Source organism: Chiloscyllium plagiosum, chromosome 1 (genome assembly GCF_004010195.1).
Source record: "Chiloscyllium plagiosum isolate BGI_BamShark_2017 chromosome 1, ASM401019v2, whole genome shotgun sequence".
Taxonomy (NCBI): Eukaryota; Metazoa; Chordata; class Chondrichthyes; order Orectolobiformes; family Hemiscylliidae; genus Chiloscyllium; species Chiloscyllium plagiosum.
Genome location: NC_057710.1, coordinates 153,213,777 through 153,235,586, shown reverse-complemented (window position 1 = coordinate 153,235,586; position 21,810 = coordinate 153,213,777). Strand labels below are relative to the sequence as shown.

Here is a 21,810-nt window from a genome sequence, read left to right as displayed (position 1 = left end):
ATCATGAAACTACTTCACTATTTTTCCTATCCTAATGATTGTTTCACTATGCACGCACTTCACACCATTAGCACAGACTTGTTACTTTGTTGTGCATTAATAATGATTGACCTTGGCATATGAATTCATACGGATCATGTAGTTTCAAAATCTCATAGGTTTGGTAATACGTATGATTTTGAAACAATATACTCGACAATTGTTTTTGATCTTAAATTTTAATAATTAATCCTAAAACTTCAAAACATTAATTGATGTGTATTGTATTTGAATTTACTACAGGCTTTGGTTGCATATAAAATTGAAATTATGTTTGAAAGAAAATAAGTAATAAAGAAATTCCACAATAAACCCCAAAATGTGTTTACTTGAAACAAGGAAAAGCTGAGTTATTAAAGAAAAATGCATTTGTACTGTGGGGAAACAATCCTTTCAGAATTCTGAGCTCATAAGATTGTGCAGCATTGTTTTACATAAATTATTTAATTACTTCCAAATTCTCTCCAGTTGATTAGAAAATATGTGGCTATTAATAAGTTGATTTTGAAATATTGAATACCATCAATGTCCAATACAATCCGAAAACGACACTTGCATTCCTTCTTTAGTGGTCATATCTTCTAGAAACAATGTTTCCTCTTGAAATTTCAACTTTACAGAAATATTGCTTCATATTCCAAATATACCGCAGGTTCAAAGTTTGTGAGAAGATTTGTAGCTCGGGTGCTCGTTGCTGTGGTTCTGTTCGCCGAGCTGGAAGTTTTTGTTGCAAACGTTTCGTCCCCTGTCTTAGGTGACATCCTCAGTGCTTGGGAGCCTCCTGTGAAGCGCTTCTGTGGTGTTTCCTCCGGCATTTATAGTGGCCTGTCCCTGCCGCTTCCGGTTGTCAGTTTCAGCTGTCCGCTGTAGTGGCCGGTATATTGGGTCCAGGTCGATGTGTTTGTTGATGGAGTTTGTGGATGGCACTCTATAAATGCCGGAGGAAACACCACAGAAGCGTTTCACAGGAGGCTCCCAAGCACTGAGGATGTCATCTAGATACCGCAGGTTATTGATGATTTGGATGTAGGTTTGCTCGCTGAGCTGGAAGGTTCATTTTCAGATATTTCGTCACCATACTAGGTAACATCTTCAGTGAGCCTCCGGACGAAACCATGATGGTTTGGACTAGTTCTATAGCTTAAAGGTGGATTTTAAGATCTGTTGTGGAGGTTTTTATATTGAAGTGTAAGGAACTGCAGGTTAGGGAAAGTTGCTGCATGAGTAATGCAACTGGCTAGCAAAGGTAGTATCGGTTTATGTGGCAGTAGGATTGTTATAATCATTATTGGCAATACTGGCAAATGTATTGCAGAAATTCAAAGAGCCTCCCCAGACAGCACCTTCCAAACCCATGACCATGACATTTTGTAGGACACGTACAACAGATGGATTGGAACATGATCACCAGTGAGTTTCATTCTAAACAAACCATCATCTTGAGTTGGAAATTTTTTGTCATTCCTTCACAGTCGCTGGGTCAATATTCCCCCCCCACCCCACGCAATTCTCTTTGTGATCATTTTTAGTTCCTTTCTAAAGTTCACCGTGGTTAATAATTTGTGAAGCTATGAAGTTTATGAACCCTACCCACCTTATAATTTCTAGACAAAGCAGTCACCTTCTTCAGTGGTCATTCTAATCAGAGTACCATTCTTAAACAACATTATGGAAAAGGGGCAGAAGAGACAGCAGATCCCTTAAAGTGAGGAATCATGCAAAAACTCATTGTCTATTTCACCACAGCCACTCAAGACTTTGTAGATGGTGCACAATTGTAAACATTATAGAGGCTGTAAAGACAGTGAAAGTGGCTCACCAGGAGAGTGATCTGTGAGATTCGTTACATTGGTCAGAAGTTGTGGTCTACATCTCTGAGAGGCAGTACCCATTGTCTTGAAGTCACTGTACTATCTGGTTCCTTCCGCAGGAGGCCTGCACAGCATAATTTAGGCAGCTTTGAGGACCTACATTCAGATTCCTCTTGGGTAAAGCACCATAATTTGTGGTGTATGACTTGCCCTGGGCCAAGTAAAGGGAGAGGGAATTTTAGTTACACAGGCTGGCTAGCTTCCCAGGGTGCAGAGGCATTCAGTATGGTAATGAAAGTTCTGTGAGAAACATCTGTCTCAGGAATATAGGATGTAGGAGCAGAACTAGATCATTCAGCCATTTATGCCTGTTCCATCATTCAGTGATATCATGGTTGTGCTTTCAGATACGTTTTCCCGTCTGTCTCCCATAACCCTTAATTACCTTCTTGATCAAAAATCTAACTTGCCTTGAATTAAATTCAATGACGAAACCTTCACTGCTTTCTGGGGAAGAGAACTTCACATCCTAACGACACTCCAAATAAAAATGACCATAATTTCCATCTTAAAAGGGTGACCTTGTTCTTAATCTCTGTTTACTAGTTCTAATGTCTGCTACAAGAGGAAAAATCAATTTATTAAACCCCATCAAGATTTCATATGCTTCAACAAGAGCACCTGTCATTCTTCTAGACTGTGATGTATGCATTACTTAAGCGGCTCACCATTTTTCATAAAAATAATTGCCTAATCCCAGGAATGAATTGAGTGACCCTTCTCCAAACTGCTTCTAACACGATTCTTTTTCAATTAATGAGACCAAAAGTTTAACTTCAGTGGTGGGGAATCTTGAAACAATTTACTTGAGATGGAATTAATAATGACATGGAAAACAATGTGTCAGTTAGGAAGAGTCAGCACACATTTCTAAAGGGAAAATCATGTTTAACTCACTCATTGGAATTTTTTGCAGAGGTAAGAGAAAGGGCCGACGAGGGGTAACACTGTTGATGTAGTGTACATGGATTTCCAGAAAGCTTTTGATAGAGTGCCACACAACAGGCTTGTGAAGTAAGTTGAAACAAACAGAAATATAACTTGCTGGAGAAACTCAGAAGGTGTGGCAGCATCTGGCAGAAGTGAAGACAGTGTTAACATTTCTGGCCCAGTGATCCTTTGAAACATTAACTCTGTTTTCCCTTCACAGGTGCTGCTAGACCTGCTGAATTTCTCCAGCAATTTCTGTTTCAGTTTTTTTCTGACTCGCCAGCATTCTCTTGTTTGTTTGTTTATGTTGTGAAGAAAGTTGTAAATTGTTGTATAAAAGGGACAGTAGCACACAGTTCCACACATGTAAGTATTTCAGATCCATGCTTTTCCTGATATTTATTAATGACCTGGATCATGCTATGCAGGAGACAAGTTCATTGTTTGCAGATGGCAGTAAACTTGTAAAAATTGTCAACTGTGTGGGCAACATTGTGGAACTCCACAAGGACGTAGACAGTTTGGTGGAGTGGGCAGACGAGCTGTAGACGAGGTTCACTGCAGAGACATGAGGTGATGCACAATGGTCAGAAGAGCTTTGAAAGACAATATAAATGGAGTCCAATTCTAAACAGGTGCAGGAGCTAAGGAACCTGAATGTATATATGCACAAATCATTGAAGGTGGCAGGACAGGTAGAGAGAGCAGTAATAAAATGTGGAATGTTCTCAGCTTTATTAATAGGGGAATAGAATACAAGAGCAAGGAGGTGATGTTGAACTTGTACAAGACACTTGTTAGACCTCAGTTAGTGTGTTATGTACAGTTGTAAGTGCCAAGTTAAAGGAAAGATGTGAATGCATTGGAGCGGGTGCAAAAGCAATTTACAGGAATGGTTTCAGGAATGAGTCTTCCATTATGAGGATAGATTGAAGAAATTGGGACTATTCTCCTCGGAGAGAAGAAAGCGACAGAGAGATTTGATGGAGAGTTTCAATATCAAGAGTGGGCTGTATAGAATAAATAGGGAAAAGTTGTTCTTGCTTGGAAAAGAAAAAAGAACAGGAGCACATTGATTTAAAGTGACGTGTAAATTAAGCAAAACTGATGTGAGAAACACCTTTTTCTCACGAGTAGTTCGACTGTGGAATACACTGCCTGCAATTGTATTGGTGGTGGGTTCAATTGAGGCATTCAGGAGGGCATTGGATGCACATTTGGGGTGACATAGTGTACAGAGTGAAAAGGCAGGAGATTGGTACTTGGTAACAGAGGCAGTGAAGGCATAATGGGCCAATGGCTGCTTCCACACTGTAACAATTGTGAGGTTCTGTGAAAACTGTGCACACTGATGTGGATCTTGTCAAGCCCCTGTACAGTTGCATTAAAACTTTCCTATTTTTATATTTAGTTTCTTTTGCAATAAACAACAAGATTCCATTTATCTTCCTGGCTGTTTGCTGAACCTGCATACTAACTTTTTGTGATTTACACCAAAAAGAAGAGCTTCATGCCCAACAATTGATAGTGAATGTAATGGCTCAGCATTTGGAGAGTTGCTGCAACATATTTTTTCTCTGTCTCTGGATTCATTCACTTTTTCGAATAAGAAGGCAACACTGTGATTTCCTTTTGAGGGAGCTGAGCATATTCTTGATGGCATAGCTGGTACCATTCTCGAGTATTTTAGAACAAACAAAAGAATATTACAACAATGCAATCATCAAGTTTGTGAAGAAAAGGACCGTAATCTAAAGGGTCACTTCATTTGTCAGAAAGTCCACTATTATGTGTACTGTAAGGGTGGTAAAAGTAGATATGACCTTCTATGCAGTGCACAATTTTCCATCAGGGAAATGGCTGAGCCTCAAAAAATCTGGGAGAGACTCAAGCAGCCAGAACTATCTTAGGCAGCTCCTTTCAAAGATTGATTGCCTCCGCAGTTTTTCAAAATGTAATTTTTCATATGTTGTGGGCTTCACTGGCTAGACCGAAATTCGTTGCCCGTCCCTAATTGTCCTTGAAGTGGTGATGATGAGCCACCTTCTTGAACTTATTCAGTTGTGCTAGCGAGATCCACAATGTTGTTAGCAAGACAGTTCTGGGATTTTGGCCCAGTGGCAGTGAAGCAACGGCAATATAGTCCAAAGCCAAAATAGTATTTGGTTTGGAGGAAAACTTGCAGATGGTGGTGTTTCCTTGCATCAGATTCTTTTAGACTTTTTAGTGTTTGAGATCCTTAGTTTGGAAAGAGCTGGTGAAAGAATAGTGATGGAATATGGTATACATTGCTGGCATGGTGCATTGGTAGTGGCGGGACAGGCTGCTTAATTTGAATAGGGTGCTGATTAAACAGACTGCTTGCTCCTGGATGGCTTTTATTTTCTTGTGTTGTTGGAATTGTACTTATTCTGGCAAATGTATTTTATTTCATCAGACTCCTGAATTGTGCCTTGGAAATGGATCAGATTTAATGAGTTAGAATTTTCTCAGAATTCTGAATATTTGGCCTTCTCTTTTGCCTGTAATAGTTATGAGACTATTCCAAATTGGTTTCTGGTCAGTGGTAACCCCCAAGATGTATGTTGTTGAAGAAACAGTGACAATAATGTCAGATGTCAAGAGGTGGTGGTTAGATTTTTTTCTTTTGGAGATTGGTTGGTACATGTATAAAATTTACTTGTCACTCGTCAGTTTAAGTCTGAATGTTATCCAGATTTTTGCTGCATGTGAAACTTGGATTATTTCAGCATCAGAGAAGTAGTGGATGCTGTTGAACAGTCTGCAATCATCAATGAACGTCCCCCACTTTTGATCTTGTTGAAACATAGAATATAGGACTGGGCCATTTGGCCTTTCAGGCCTGTTCTGCCATTCAATATGATCCTGGCTAATAATCCAACTTGGCACCATGTTCCTGTTTTCTTCCCATATCCTTAGATGCCTTTAGCACTAAGAAATATATCAAACTCCTTGAAAACATGCAATATTTTTGCCTCAGTTGTTTTCTGTGGCAGAGAATTCCACACACACATTGACTTTCTGGGTGCAGAGAGGTATGATGGAGGGATGCTCAGAAATGAATGTCCTTGAGTGAAGAAACTAAAGATGGTTGTCTCTTGAACACTCCCCTGAGGAAGTTTTGCAGCAATATCATGGAACTAAGATGATTGGTCAACAACCAGAGCCATCTTCCTTTGTTAGCTGTAATGGTGACCTTTTAAAAGACACTGACTGAAATGTAAATGCTCACCGCATTTTATGTGATTGCACCAGGTTTCTAAAAACTGGAAAGATTTTGGACAAGGCTAAGTCAGGATCCTTGCATATCCTGTTTCTATAAATGGCCTAAAACAAGTTAGGTTATCTAAATAAAAGCAAAAAAGAAAATACTGAGTCAAACATTGTTACAGTTATTATTTTGGAAATAGTTTGTTGTAGGAGAAAGTGAGGACTTCTTGATGAAGGGCTTATACCCGAAATGTCGACTCTCCTGCTCTTTGAATGCTGCCTGACCTGCTGTGCTTTTCCAGCACCACACACTCAACAGTTTGTTGTAGCACTGCTTGAAGAAATCCTATGCTGAGCCTAAACTGTGTATAACTCTTCAACTATTTTTTTGTTGTACTTTCTCAACTAAATCCAATTAAAGCTCAAAATAAATTGACAGAGATAAATTATTGTAAACGGAATAGAGCAACATCAAACTTTACACAGTAATTGAAAGAGAAGTGACATTTTTCGGCAAGCCTTTGGAGTAAAATGAAAGTGGAATCAGCATCCTTTTCCTTTGAGAGATTGTGCATTCCCTGTACATGTGGACAAGCACTGGTTTCCTATTGAAAACATGTTCTCATGACAAGAGAGATGGTAAAGACATGATCTCCAGCTGTTAGGTTAGCAGGTCATGTGGCAAGTGGGTTTCATTTTAGAATAGGCAGTGGTATGGAATGAGGCTTATGCGCATTCTCCAGAAGCATGTCCCCCTCTTGCTTACTCCAACCCCCCCCCCCTCCCTTCTCCTCCTCCACTTTGTCCTTCCTCCTTGTCCTTCCATCTCCGCATCATTGCCAACAAAAACCTCACCCTTGCATTCCTGGGCTAGACTAGAAAAAATGCATGAGGTTAAAATGTTTGCATGTGTCCTTATGATGCACTCCCTAAATTAGGGAGAGAAGGCTGAATGCATATCATAGATCATAGAAAAAGAATAGGTAAGTTGCTGCCTACCTAAATTTCTGTCAAAGACATGAGTGCAAGAAGGGACAACATGGTGGGTCAGTGGTTGGGGTGGCATGGTGGCTCAGTGGTGCCTCACTGCACCAGGGACCTGGGTTTGATTATAGCCTTGGGCAACTGCTTGTGTAGAGTTTGCATGTTCTTCCCATGTCTGTTTGGGTTTCCTCTCACAGTCCATGTGCAGGTTAGTCGATTGGCCATACTAAATTGTCCCATAGTTTCTAGGGATGAGCAGGCAATGTGGAATAGCCGTGGGGAATGCAGGGTTACAGGGGTGGGCTACTTTTCAGAGGGTTGGTGTGAACGCGATGGGCTGAATGGCCTGCTTTTACACTGTAGGGATTCTAAGTAACAGAATGTTTCTCATGTGAATGAGTTGATGTTCACTATGGATTCATCCTATTCCTGGCATTGTACATTGCTCTCCATGAAAGGACAATAGAAGATGTACATTTGAAAAAGTTATTTTAACAATGTTTTTAAAGTAAGAATTTGACTTCACAAATTATGCAATTTTCCATATACCTCACTCACATACAGTTCTGAAATTCCGACTGGATGCAAGTCTATGCTTTTACACTGTGCTAGACGTCTCTCTCATTTTTAGAATCTGTTTTTAGAGCCTCTTATTGATTCCACCTTTTTGATCACTTCTCTTAATCTCACTTTCATTCAGGGCACATTTTGTCTGATGGTGCCTCAGTACCTTGGGATGTATATTTATATTAAAGGAGTTTCATATATACCTTTCAGTTCAATAGTGATTGTGTGTCGTATATATGTAAATATAATTTATTTTGGGTTTTTGAATTTTGGACTAGTGACACACAGTAGTAGGCTTTCTGTGTTTGAAGAGCTTTAATGACTTTCTTATGGGTATTTCTGTATTCGTGGTGGTTTCTTCTTTATCGCAATAGTAGAGAGAGACTTCCAGGACAGTGTGGGGATTTGTTTACATTGGGAGAGTTTACAGGCAAACAAAGTAAATAATGTAGTGCATTAGACTTTCAGACAGAAATGTTGAGCTTGGGGGCAGCACCTATAACTTGCGGAATAAAAGCCTTTTATTTTCCGTTTGGTCAGTTTGCATAAGTCTTGGCTGAAGCTGGATGTGTAAAACAGTTGCTCCTGAGAAAGGGAAGTAGTTTTAGGGCTGTTAAGAAAAAGATTACTTCACTGCAAGGAAATTAGTTCAAAAGCTTCAGGTCAGAAGTCTTTGGTTAAACACTGAAGAGGTTATTTGAAGCCGATAAAATCAAAGCTCAACTGAACGAAGGTTCCAGGAAGAGACTATTAGATTCTTAACATGGAAACATTGAAACCTTTTCAAGTTGAGCTTTAAAGGTGTGAAACAGAAGGGAACTCTCTGTCATTACCATTGCATTAATCACAAATTATTAATAATTTTTAAGTGATTTGCTTAATTCCATTCTATCTTCATTTCTTTTGCATAATAAAATTCTGTTTAGTTATTTTTAGATTACTTAATGTGGAAACAGGCCCCTCGGCCCAGCAAGTCCACACCGACCCACCGAAGTGCAACCTACCAGACCCATTCCCCTACATTTATCCCTTCACCTAATACAATGGGCAATTTAGCATGGCCAATTCAGCTAACCTGCACATTTTTGGACTGTGGGAGGAAACCGGAGCACCCGGAGGAAACCCACGCAGACGCTGGGAGAATATGCAAACTCCACACAGTCAGTCGCCTGAGGAGGTGGGACTTGAACCTGGGTCTCTGGCTCTAGTCGTTGAAGCTGAATCTGTAGCATTGCATATGTGTGTTTCTGAGAAAGACCAACTCATTAAAACAAAAAAACTTTCAAGCTGGGTTGTCCAATAATAGCGTCATAACATTGTATTGTCAACTACAAGTTTCAGTTCAAATTCAAAATTGTGTCCATACTTTGTGAGTTGTGCCATACAGAATGGTATTTTCAATAGGCTATTAGCTTGTGCACTGGAGGTATACAGATTGTGACATCAGGTAGCATTTAATGATAATGCAGTTTGACACTGATAGTGACACTTTTGATCTGAACACTCCTCCTAATGCCTGCTCTTAACCCTGTAGAGTTGAGCATGTGTTTAATATCAGGATTTCGGGAGCATTTGCACTCTGGCAATTTAAAATGACCCTCAACCACTTCTATGTTGCCAGCTACCTCTTGCCAAGTTATTTGAACTGTTTGGATAGTTATCTTGGTACTTGAAGTTAGAGAGATTGATTGGGTGTGTTGTTATACATATTGAAGGTCTTGATTAATAATACTGTTCAACCACTTGACGTGCTTAAGTTTCTACCTCACTTGGCCTGTAGAATGATTGGAGGAAGGAATAGAGGTGGCACGGATAAGGATAAGCAACTTTGGGAGAGAGGAGGATGAGGGGGTGAAGAAGTATAAACATTAGACCATATCAATCTAAGTGTTCTAGGAGAACAATGTTTTGGTCTTTGCATAGTGTTCCTCACAGATGTTATGTAATTCTTCCACTAAACTAAAGTCAACATTGTTCATGGATTGTGATTATGAACTTATTTAATTAAGTTTCCTTACAGGGATCATCTCCAACATCGTGGAGTTGTATAAGGGAGTCACTGTTGCTCTGGAAGTAAACAGGAAAATGCATTTAATTTTACCCTTCAAGAGAAAAAGATGCAACTGCACTATGACAACAGGCTTCACTATGGTGCAGACCACTATTTGTAGTATAATTTCAAAATGTGGCATAACTATAAACAGTTCCACTTCTTCAATCTCCAACTATTATGTGACCATAATTTGTGTCATGCAGGTTAATATTCATTATGCTGGGAGATGTAAAAATTATATTATTCTATGGTGGCTTGATGTCGCATTAACACTTAAGCCAGTGCAAAAGACCACACGGTGGTTACTAACTGATAATGGCTATTCCCATCTACCATGACGTCTTGAACATGCATATTATGAGACCCATTCAGTGTCATTGAGCAGGCCATTGAGGTGCTTAAGAAGCAGTAACACTCCCACAGGAGTCTTGTAGTACTTGCTAAATCAAGTTCCCCAATTCTGTCCAGTCTGCTGCATTGCAACACACCTTACCAATATAAGAATGTAACTCTTGCATCCAGATATATGACAATCAGAAGAGAAAGAGTGGAATTAACCAACACATCATCTTTCTCACCAGGCTATCTATGATTAGCTCATCTGACTAAACAGGACTCCAATTTTCCATTCTACAATGTTCCTACACCTCAACTTCCCTCAGTTACTGACCTGCACAGTCTTGTCTTGGCCTAATGGCTCAGGCAAAAGCCACAACAGACAAACACTGAAAACAAACTTCATCTGTGGCTGGACTAGTAATCTTGAATCTTGGGCTTCTGGGACATGAGTTGAAATTTAGCTATGTCACGTGGTGAAATCTGAATTTAATAAGAAGGCTGGAATAAAAAACTAGTCTAATGGTAATAGTTGACATAACCATTGTTGATCGTCCTGAAAACCCAAATGGGACACAAATGTTCTTTTGGAAAGGAAATCTGCCATCATTACCACAGCAGTGTGATTGAGCCTTAACTGTCTTCTGGACAATTATTGATGAACATCAAATGCTGACCTACCTAGTGACACTCTTGTCTGTTAAGCAAGTAGAAAAATGAATTATTCAATATCAGAAACAAAATTCAACTGATCATCATTTTGTATATTTAATTAAGACCCTGTGCTGTGCGTGCATTCCCATGAATTAATGGGTGACACTGCGACCAGGAAACTAAAATTTTCAGTGGGAGCAAAATACAGATGAAGCAATGATTTTTGACTGTGCCACCATGGCATGGATTGTAGGAGTCTTGACATGTTGGATTACTAGCAAGAACAAGGGCAATGATGGGAGAGTGATTTGTCATCCCATGAAAGAACAGCATGTCTGTGCTCCAAACTGTTATTGCCACTTCTAATGGAGCTGTATAAACAGTCATAGCAATATTCTGGAAGATTTGTTGCTAGGCTGCTTTGAAAACCTGCAAGCTGTCTTAACAGGGATATTTGCAACCATGACAGAAACAAGATGAGTTTGCATAATTCCAGTCTAATGTCTACAGCAACACCTAACATTGCATGGCTTCTGCTGCAATAGGATCTGAAGTGTTGATCATTGCAAGCTGCAATGTGGTTGGATCTACAAGTATTCTCATGAAATTGGCTATTACGTCCATGTTAGAAAGTATGGGCACCCAGCTCTGAACAAAATGAGATACAAAGCTGGTGCTGGACAGCTCCAAGCTTCTTATTAATGACCACACTTTCCCAGGCAGTATAGCTAATGCACCAAACATGTTAGCACACATGTTACACTCCATGTACACTGTCCTGTGAAAATCTCTCATCCAAGTCCTTTGCAATAGAACTTGTGGTTAAGCTTGCCTTCAGTTCAACTGGCACCTGTGCTTCTGTTTGCTTTGACTTGGCTGAGGACTAAACATGTTCACTAATCTTAATGTGTGGATTCTATCTCCAAATACACTCTGAAGTATTCTGTTCAGAATCTGAGTTGGCACTTTGAAATGTGATAACAAATGATAGTACTTTTCCCTCACTTTATTTCTTGTTGCTGCTCCCTTACCTGACTAGGTTGCAATTCATTGATACTTAAAAGGAGAAAGCTGGCACTGAGGGAAAATGAAAGATTCAGCTTATAAATCTCACTTGTTTGTGGAGTAAAGGGAAGTGAGATGCAAGAAAGGATGCGAACAAATAAATTTTGATCGTTTTATCTCTGCAACTGACTACATTCTCAATCATGACTTCTGCATCGATGGCAAGATCAGGAAAAGGTCATGCAAACATTTCTGTTCTCTGCTGGTCATGTGCTTCTTTTGTTTGCCTGCACAAGAAAGGAAAGTGTGTCATTGATTATGATATAGTATATTTAAATATGTATCGGTCAAGGCTGAATAGTTGGCAGTGTGTGCAAGCTGAGAGATGTGGGTATAAGGTTTGCAGCAGTGCCAACTGTGGAGATTGAGGTAATGATATGAATGTAAGTTTTGAGTTGTCGTTGATCAAGGTTGTTGATTGTTGAGAATGTGGAATGGTTCAGTGAATGCAGCAGTGTGTGACCCAGTCAATTTGAAAATGGATTTACTGACCTTGATCACTCACGTGAAGGTATTGAATTCTCTGCGACACAGCATCCAAGTCCTTGGAGCTTAATGCTGGCATTGACTGCAATAGCTATTTGCTCCCATTGCTTTTGTATTGTTTCTCTCGAGGGCTTCTGACACAGTCTGAAGAACACACTCCTTCTTTCCAGCTCCTGTATCTCTGGCTCCATGCTGCATTGGAAACTCTTGGAAGATTCTCTCTGCTGGGTTGTGCATTTGACTATCTTTGCCAGGCCACTTTGATTTTTGATTTGATTTTTTATTGTCATATGTACCTAGCTGAGACAAAGAGCGAGGTCAGCATTAAATTTGAAATGTGAGTGATCTATTCAGAAATCCAGTAACTGGGGAAGAAGCTGTTCTTGAATCTGTGGTTATGTGTGGTTAAACGTTTGTATCTTCTGCCCAATGAAAGAGATTGGAAGAGATTATAACCAGTGTGGGAGGGGTCTTTGATTATGTTGGCTGCCTTTCCGAGGCAGTAAGAGGTTCAGATGGAGTTAATGGGTGGAAGGTTAACTTGCTTGATGGACTGGGCAACGTTCACAACTCTTTAGTTTCTTGCTGTCCTGGACAGAGCAATTGCTATGCCGAGCAGTGATGCATCTTGGATAGAATGTTTTCTATTGGTATGGGTCTTTACAGACATGCAGAATTTCCTTAACCTCCTGAGGAAGTAGAAGCATTGTTGTGCTTCCTTGACTGTTGCATCAACGTGGGTGGGCCAGGACGAATTGTTGGTGATTGTTACTCCCAAGGAGCTTGATGGTATCGACCATCTCCACCTGTGATTCATTGATGTAGGTAGGGGCATGCCCTCCATCTTGTTTCCTGAAGTCAGTCTCCTGTTCCAATCGGATTGCATCTCTTGTTTAAGAGTTAGATACCGGCTTTGAACAATGCTGACCAACTTGAACTAGCACTCACCTCTCATGATTTTGCATCCTCTGATAAGGGTGTGAAACCACTTAAAATATGTTTACCATTGGCTGCACAAAACATACTTTACGATAAATGAGCAGGCAGCGTGAAGTTTGAATACTCCCTGAATTAGGAGAAACCGACACAAGCCCCTAGTGCACAACAATCCGACTGGTCACTGTTTTGAAACCAGAGAATTTTAACCTTAGTTCTTTTGGGGAAAAAAAATCAAGGTGAAATGGTAGTGTAGTGCTAATGTTACTGGATAAGTAACCTCGAGACCAAGGATAGTGGTCTGATAACATGGTTTCAAATTCACACCATTATTGTTTATGATCACTTTTAAGTGACAATTTTTGTAGAGTCATCCGTGACATATAGACTAGCTATGTCAATGCCCCATGTGAAACAGTAGACCATTAGAATACAATAGAGCACTGTCTATATAATACCGTACAAGTACATTCAATGGCCCTATCTGTGCCAACCTATAAAACTCAAATAGTTGACTATGATTGTTTGAAAAGCTGACACATGGCAAAAAAGCTGACAACAGAAAAAAAAATATAACTGTAAAATGGCTTTGAGCAAAACTCAATGACCAAGACTATGGCTGCAAAGGAACAGAATAAATTAAATTCCTTTTTATTACATTGGTTTTGATTTTTAAAATTATTTTTGACATGCTCTCAGCAATTTGGTTGGCTTTTCGGAGAATCCTCCTATCCAGTGCACACTCAAATATTGCATAAAAGCACTATTTCGAAAGATACAGGAACTTCTTAGAACTGAAAATGAAATCTTTGCTAATAATTCATCAGTTGTGCAATGTATTCTCTTAAAAATAAATACTTTTTCTGAAGTGTATTTAGAAGTTGTTGGAAGAGGAATTTAGTGCTGAAGGCAAAATAGTTATTTCCTAAAGTGGTGTGTGCAAATTACCTCAGTCATCCTCATGGATATTTATTTGATGCTCTAGCAGCATATTTAAGTTGCTGAAGAAATGAAAAATGTTTGTGTTCACATTAACTCCAGAGTTTGGCAGGATCAGATGGTAATATACTGAGTCTGTACAAGCCAACAGTCCTACACTTACACAGGCGTGATGGCAAAAATGGGATTACTGACTTGCATTTTCTGAACAGATGATTCTTAAAATTAAAACTCAGTATGATTGACAGCCAGTTTAAAAAAAAATCCAAAAAAATCTCTCAGCAGCCTAGGCTCTGGATTCTTTGAAAAGGAGTTCCAATATCAAATTTGTATTAATTACATTTTTAAAAAATGGTGTACAGCAATTGTAATAGGAATGAGTTTATTCAATACATTGTGATTCTGGAAAATTACATCTGCGGAAAGTGCCTACATTTTGAGACACTTCAACTCAGAACTGTTCAACAGGAATCCAAGGTGAAGGCATTGTGGAGCATAAAAGGGCAAGATAGTTATCTAGATTCTGATCCAGAAACAGTCACAATCTTAACTTAGGTAGTGGTACGTGTATAGTACATATTCTGTGAAAGTTGGAGAGGAGCTCAGAGTGGTAGGACCCTATTTTTTGTGCTGTCTGTAGGAACCAACAATATAGGTAGAACTAGGAAGGAAGGTTCTGTTGGAAGAGTTTGAGTCAGGACAAAATTAAAAAGCAGAACCTCGTGGGCAATCATCACTGGATTGTTAACAGAGCCATGTGCCAATTGGTGTAAGGACACCGAGTTGAGAATGTTAAATGTGGCCGAAAGAGTGATGCTGGTGACAGGGTTTTTGCTTCTTGCACCAGTACCAGCAAAAAGAGGGAAGTGTTCAGTTGGGAGGGGCTCCTCTTATAGTGGGATATGACTGGTTTCTTGCTGGAAGATAACTCAAGTTTTAGATGTGACTTCAAACTGATGAAAGGATATGAGGATTCACGAAAGGTGAATTTGAAAAGCACTAACCAAAGTGTCAAGCTGTAGAGTAGCAATTTGGGTAAAACTAAACATGGTCAGTCAGCAAGGCACAGAGAGCCTCATCCCAGTAATAGTGTATGTTAGACACTTAAGTAACTGCCTGCATATGATAACATCTTAAGCTGTTTTGCAAATCTTTCCCAAAGACAGAGTTTTAAGGAGCATCTTATGAATAAAAAAGATGCACGTGATATAAGGAGATAATTACACAGCTGAAACAGGGCTGACTGTGGTGGAGCAATCTTTTTCTTCTGAAGCTACTACACTTTACTCAGTCATTGTTTCATACAGATCTTCAGGCCATAGCATTATAGTAGTAAAGTGATTTCTTAGGGAAATTTCATTGTTTTCAGTCCTCTCCTGAGTCACAAACTGACAGAATTCATTTGGTTGCATTCCCACTTCCCCATAAGGGCCTTACATCAGCTACCATTTGTCTTGAAGTAAGTGAAACACACAAAATTAGGCGATCTTTCCCTGGCTCCTCATGGGACGGATTTCTCTGTAGTAAAATCTAAGATATCAAGAGGCTCGAACTAGCAAAGTGGAGAGGTCTTAGGTGAAGGGAGTGGTAGTAGAAGAGTAATGGCACTGCAAGCTGGTGTTGGTCCAAAGACATGCAAGGACGTGACCATGGAGGGATTTGTAAATCAAAGTGATTATCCATAATGCAATGTCACTGGCTGTGAATAGGGCAGCTGCAGAGAGCTTTTGAACGTGTCAGAGAGGCAAGATGGTGCCTGGTGCCCATGTTGGATGCAGCCAAGGTCAGGGGTGTGAGCCAGTGTGGGGAGCTGCAGTGGGAGCAATATTTGGTTTTAGGGAGGGGAAGGGTCAATGGGGGAAGGTGGCTAGCCTGCTTCAGGAATCAGCCTCCTTCTTTTCCTGGGAGTGATTGGAAGCAGCAGAGGGAGTGGAACAGTGAGGAAAGCTGCTATGATAAAATAAATGTATTTTTCCCTCTGTCTTGCAGGATGATTTATTTTACATTCACATAGCTGCCTCCTGTGATTTGAGAATTAATCTGTTTTCTTCCTGTTCTTTGTGCCACCTAGATGTGGCACTCATAGGAAACTCAGCTTTTGTAAATATGGAAAAGAAGCAAGCACTGTGTAACTGGGAGTATGATGTCGGTGAGCAAGCTTAATGGAGTTGGGTAATTGGACTCAGTTACAATATACATAGCAGAGATCTGAATTACCTCAAGTTTGCAGAGCTTAGAACTAGGAAGGGAATGGCTGAATGTTTTAGCAGCAAATAAGCAATGTTAGGGAGAGGGGAAATAGTCAGTTTTTGAGATGTGACTTCATGTTTGGAAGCTCACCACAGATCAGAGAAACCCCAATGTTGCAGTAATTTCCAGGCAATATCTTTGATTGGAGGAAATTTTGTGTTCATCCGGTACTAGATGTTGACTAAGCAATTTTGACAATGGGTTTGTTATCAGAGGTAGAGAGCTGAGATATATCTAGGCATTGTCAGCTTATATGTGGAAACATATGATATTGTTTTGCATAATTTCACCGTGGCAACATATAGATGAGAAATGGAAGAGACCAAGGGTGTATTCAGGGGAACACTAGACATCCAAGAAAATAGAAAATGTTAAACCTAAGGACACTATATATGAGCATAGGATTCTCAACAAAATAGGTCAATTAATATCACGAAAATTAATATGTTTGATCTCTTAGCCAAAATGGAGATGGTAGTAGAGTGACCAGCAGTGGTAAATCTTCTGTGCCATTTGATTTTTAGGTTAGGGAAGAAAAATTTAAAAGGGGTAGGAAGGTTATCCCTGATGAGAAAGGTTGGGAACAATACAGCAGAGAGAGGATTTGAGTTTGCAAAATCAAGATGGAGATACATTTTGCATGAAGCTGAAAAAATAATGGGTTGAAGAACAGTTGGAAATAATTTTCATATTTTCCATTACAATGATTGTGGTAAAGAGCTGATTATAAATCAGTAAATTAATAGGTGCATGTAACAAGTTTAAAAATTATGGGGTACATTAATTCTCAAACTGGATAAATCAAATTTCACAAAATGATGCGGACAACAGCATCAAGTGTGTTGGAATCTCAGGGAGTAAGTCCAACAAGAAATTTTGGAGCAGTATCTCAATGGGTGGTTGGTTATCCTTCAGTACAGCCCATTTCAACAATCTCTTCTGTCAATTGTCCTCCATATGTTTAAGGTTTTATCCTTTTTCTAGATATTAGCTTACATTGAGAGGGGATTTCAGAAACTAGGCAAATTTGCATCACTTGAAACCATATCTAGGATATATAGTAAACTTCTGAAGAGGTCATTCCATCTTTATTCCAACAGTGAGGAATCAAAGATAGGAATTGGCAATGTGCAGGTATGAGTTTGACTAAATTTATGTAAAGTAAGGTTGCCATGGCCTGGTTCCATTGGTGAGATTGGTCAGTGACTGCCTCAGCAACCATTACGAAGAACAGGGAAAAGGGATTTTTATTTCAGACTAGACTGAAATTGAGCATTCAGCAGATAAATGAAACCACCAACCTCTGCCTTAAAATATTTAATGACTCTGACTTTTGCGATAGAGAGTTCAAAGTCTGTCAACTCTGAGAGCAAACATTTCTTCTCACCTCTGTCCTAATGGAGACTCTTACTTTAATACCATGCCCCCTTATTCTGGACCCTTCCAAAAAGGAATAAAGAAGGAACGCAACAGTGTAGTGGCACTGTCGTTGGACTAGCAATCGATTCCCAGACTAATGTTGTGGGTCTCTGGGTTCAAATCCCACCATGGTAGATGGTGGTTTGAATTCTGTATGTTAAAAAGAAGTCTTGGAATTAAAAGCTAACTAATAACAATGATGTAACCATTTTTGATTATCATTAAAAACTCATCTGATTCACCAATGTCCTTTTAATTTGTATCCTTACTTGGTCTGGTCTACATGTAATTCTAGACTTATATGCCGTTTGAGGGAAGTCGGAATGGAGAATAAATGCTGGTCCAACCAATGATGCCCATCCAGTGAACAAATCTATATTAAAAATTCCAAGTCCACCTTGTCAACACAATTCAGGATCTTTTATTCACTGTTGAGTCTCAAATCAACCCTTAGTCTTCTAAATTTCAGTAGGACCAGCTCCAATTTGTTGAACCTTTCCTCATAAGAAATCTTGTTCTTTTCAGATACCAATTTAGTAAATCACCTGTGAACTGCTTCCAACATATTTACATCATTTCTTAAAGGAAAAGAAAATAGAACTGTACATAATGTTGAGGTTGTGGTCTCAACAATGCTCCCTATCACAGAAGAATAACATTTTATGTTTATGTTCAATTTCCCTTGTAAAAAAAAATCTTTTCGTTAGCATTTTTAATTATTTGCTGTACGTACATTATCATGAAGAGTGTATCAATAATAGTGTTCTACTGTTGCACAAATATGTAAAACTCCAATTAGACCACCAAGACAATCAATTTGCCTGACTTTTAAGGCCAAAAGCTATTCACACTAGGTTTAGTCATTAACAGAAAATAGTGCTATTGCTCGGAAAACATTTAACTTTAGCAAATGTTAGTGAAAAGACGTAGTTATAATGTGACTTAAAATATACTTCCTTCTAGCCCCAAATACATACACATGCATTCAGGAATAAAACAGAGAAGAGACATATGGATTGACATAAGTAATATGGATGGAAAGATATGAACTGGTAAATGAAATTCTGAAGACCAAAAGACCAGGTCATAAAAGCGGCTTAAATAGTCTCTCAAATTTCATTTTGAGTTTAGCAGTGCTGGGATACTGTTTATAAAGCGATGGTTGTACGTCACTTTGATAATTACATTGGTGGTCCTAGACCTTTTTCTTGTTTGAACTTCTTTTAAGTTTTTTGCCTTTTTAGTCACACCTGAGAGAAGTGAGAGAACATTTTTCAGTTTGCCAGCTCTGGACGTCTCTATCTGCTATGCACTTGCAGGTCTATAATCAGCTACAGCTCAACTAATCTGAAGTCTGTCATCAGGTAGCTTTTCCTTAACCCAAAGACTCCTGGTGCCATTCTGGAACAAACTAATAGTCTTCGAACTTTGAAACGCAATTATTATCCTTTTCAGCAAAACATGTGCAACATTTAATATTTCCAAGTTATACAACTCTTCTGGTAATTCAGCTATATAACAATATCTGATTTTTATTTTAGTTTATAGTCCAAAAAGGGAAAAATGTATCGTCCTTTATAGCATTCTGACATTTTGCACCTTGGAGTTCCACAGCTGTTCTCCGTTTCGATAGTACTCTGCATTCTTTTCTTCCTGTTGTAGTGAACAATTTCATATTTTCCCACTTCATGACCTATTCGCCAAATTTCCGTCCCCTCCCTCAACCTATCCACATCAGTCTGCAACTTCCCTATGTCCTCTTTACAATATTTTTGCACACCTAATGCATTGTAGTAAGATGAGGGCCCATGACAGAAAAAGACCCAATTATGCTTAATTTTGTTTTCTCCAGCCATTCAATATTTATCCATATGTGTATGTTATCCAGTACACTGGTCTTGCACTTTGTGCAACAATCTTTTATGTAGCCCCTTGTCAAATGCTTTCTGGAAATTCAAATACAGTACATCAGTGGACATGGTTCTCCTTTGAAGACCTCCAATAAATTGGATAAACATGATTTCCTGTTCATAAAACCATACTAACTCCTCTTGATCGCAAATTCTTCCACGTACCTCGCTATAAACTCCTTCATGATCGGTTCTAACATGTACCCCACGGCAGTTGTGAAGCAAACTGGACTACAGTTTCTTATTTTGTCTCCTTTTTTTCTTGAATTTGAGGCGTTATATTTTCTACATTCCAGTCTGTAGGATCCTTCCAGAATGAAGTGAATTTTGAAAAATTAACCCCAACACATCTACAACGCTTCATTCGCAACCTCTTAAGATCTTGATTTGGAGATGCCGGTGTTGGACTGGGGTGTACAAAGTTTAAAATCACACAACACTAGGTTATAGTCCAACAGGTTTAATTGGAAGCACACTAGCTTTCGCAGTGTTTCTCCTTCATCAGGTGGTAGTGGAGGGCTCAATCCTAACACAGAATTTATAGCAAAAATTTACAGTGTGATGTAACTTAAATTATAAATTGAAAAATTGATTGTCTGTTAAGCCTTTCATTTGTTAGAATACAGTGATAGTTTCACTTCTTTCATGCGTAAATCACAAAACCTTTTTTGAAAAGAAGTTGCATTCTCGGGTTAGCTGTTAACAATGGTGATAGCTAGACAATATGTTGAAGGTGTTGGCCCCCTGTGTTTTCTGTCTATGCCATGATGTTTAGATTGATTCTAATCTAAAAAGTGAGATAATGGAGTTTTACATGAATTCATGCAATTTTTGAGCTCAGAGTTCAACAGACAGGAGTATTCCCTCCCAGCTAACCCGAGAATGCAACTTCTTTAAAAAAAGGTTTTGTGATTTACACATGAAAGAAGTGAAACTATCACGGTATTCTGACAGATGAAAGGCTTAACAGACAATCAATTTTTCAATGTATAATTTCAGTTACATCACATTGTAAATTTTTGCTATAAATTCTGTGTGTTAGGATTGAGCCCTCCACTACCACCTGATGAAGGAGCGATGCTGCGAAAGCTAGTGTGCTTCCAATTAAACCTGTTGGACTATAACCTGGTGTTGTGTGATTTTTAACTTAAGATCTTGAAATGGATCTCTTATTAGCCTGCAGCTCCATTAGTTTTCTCAGTACCATTCCCTGGCAGTTGAAATTTCACCAAGTTATTCTTTTCCTCCTACCTCGATTTTCACTGTTGCTGGGTTTTTGTATCATCTTTATTGAAGATAGAAGCAAAATATCTGTTCTGGTATTTCACCTTTTGAGGATAGGCAATCATTGTCAGATTGCTGTTCAGCTTGAATTCTCCCCTAGCTTGAGGCTGTTTCACATTTCTTGCTCAGTCTTCCAAGGCCAGTTTTGCTAGAAATATGGGCTGCAGCATCTGTCAGAGCACTCTGTAGCATTGCAGAGTCTGGGGGGGTGGGGGAAGACGTGTTTGTCACTAATTGCCATATGGGAAATTTAAACATAGTGTGTTTGTGATTAGGTGAGTGGTTTACAGAGTGAATGGTTAAGTGGGTGAATTAGGAGACTTGTTCTTTTGTTCTAGTTTTTTTGCCTTTGGGAGTGAGGCTGTTAAAAATTGCAGGAAGCTTGGTTATCGGCAAACATTGCCTTCTATAATATAGAAGATACAAACTATACACAGGACAAGGTTTCACACAAGGCTTCTAGAGAAACCTGGTAGTCATGTGATTTTACATCACTTCCCATAGACAATCTCATTTACATATTCAGAGGAACTCTTTCCAGCAAGTAGTTAGGGTAATATCTGGGCAGAAAGGTAACTGGGTAGGAGATGGGTCAGCGATATTAGCCTCTAGATAGTTTTGGGAGTTAGACGTATCACTGGGATGTAAACATGGTTAGATTGAGGGGAGTGAAAGAACAGAAAACTTCTGATGGGCAGGTTAAAACTTCCCAGTTAAAATTTCTGCAGTGGTCAGCATGTCAAGGCTTCTGAAGATGCTGAAATCAGATATTTGGGCTAGTTTGTATGCTAAGTTCGAACAAGAGTGTGATAAGTTGCAAATAGTCTTTGACTGTGTTCCAATTCCTATTAAATTG

General features: G+C 39.1%; 1 protein-coding gene across 2 annotated transcripts in view; it reads left to right on the top strand.

The window, feature by feature from the left end:
* Positions 1 to 21,810, top strand: part of lrba (LPS responsive beige-like anchor protein) — an 875,634-nt gene that overhangs the window by 360,622 nt on the left and 493,202 nt on the right. The window lies entirely within an intron of this gene.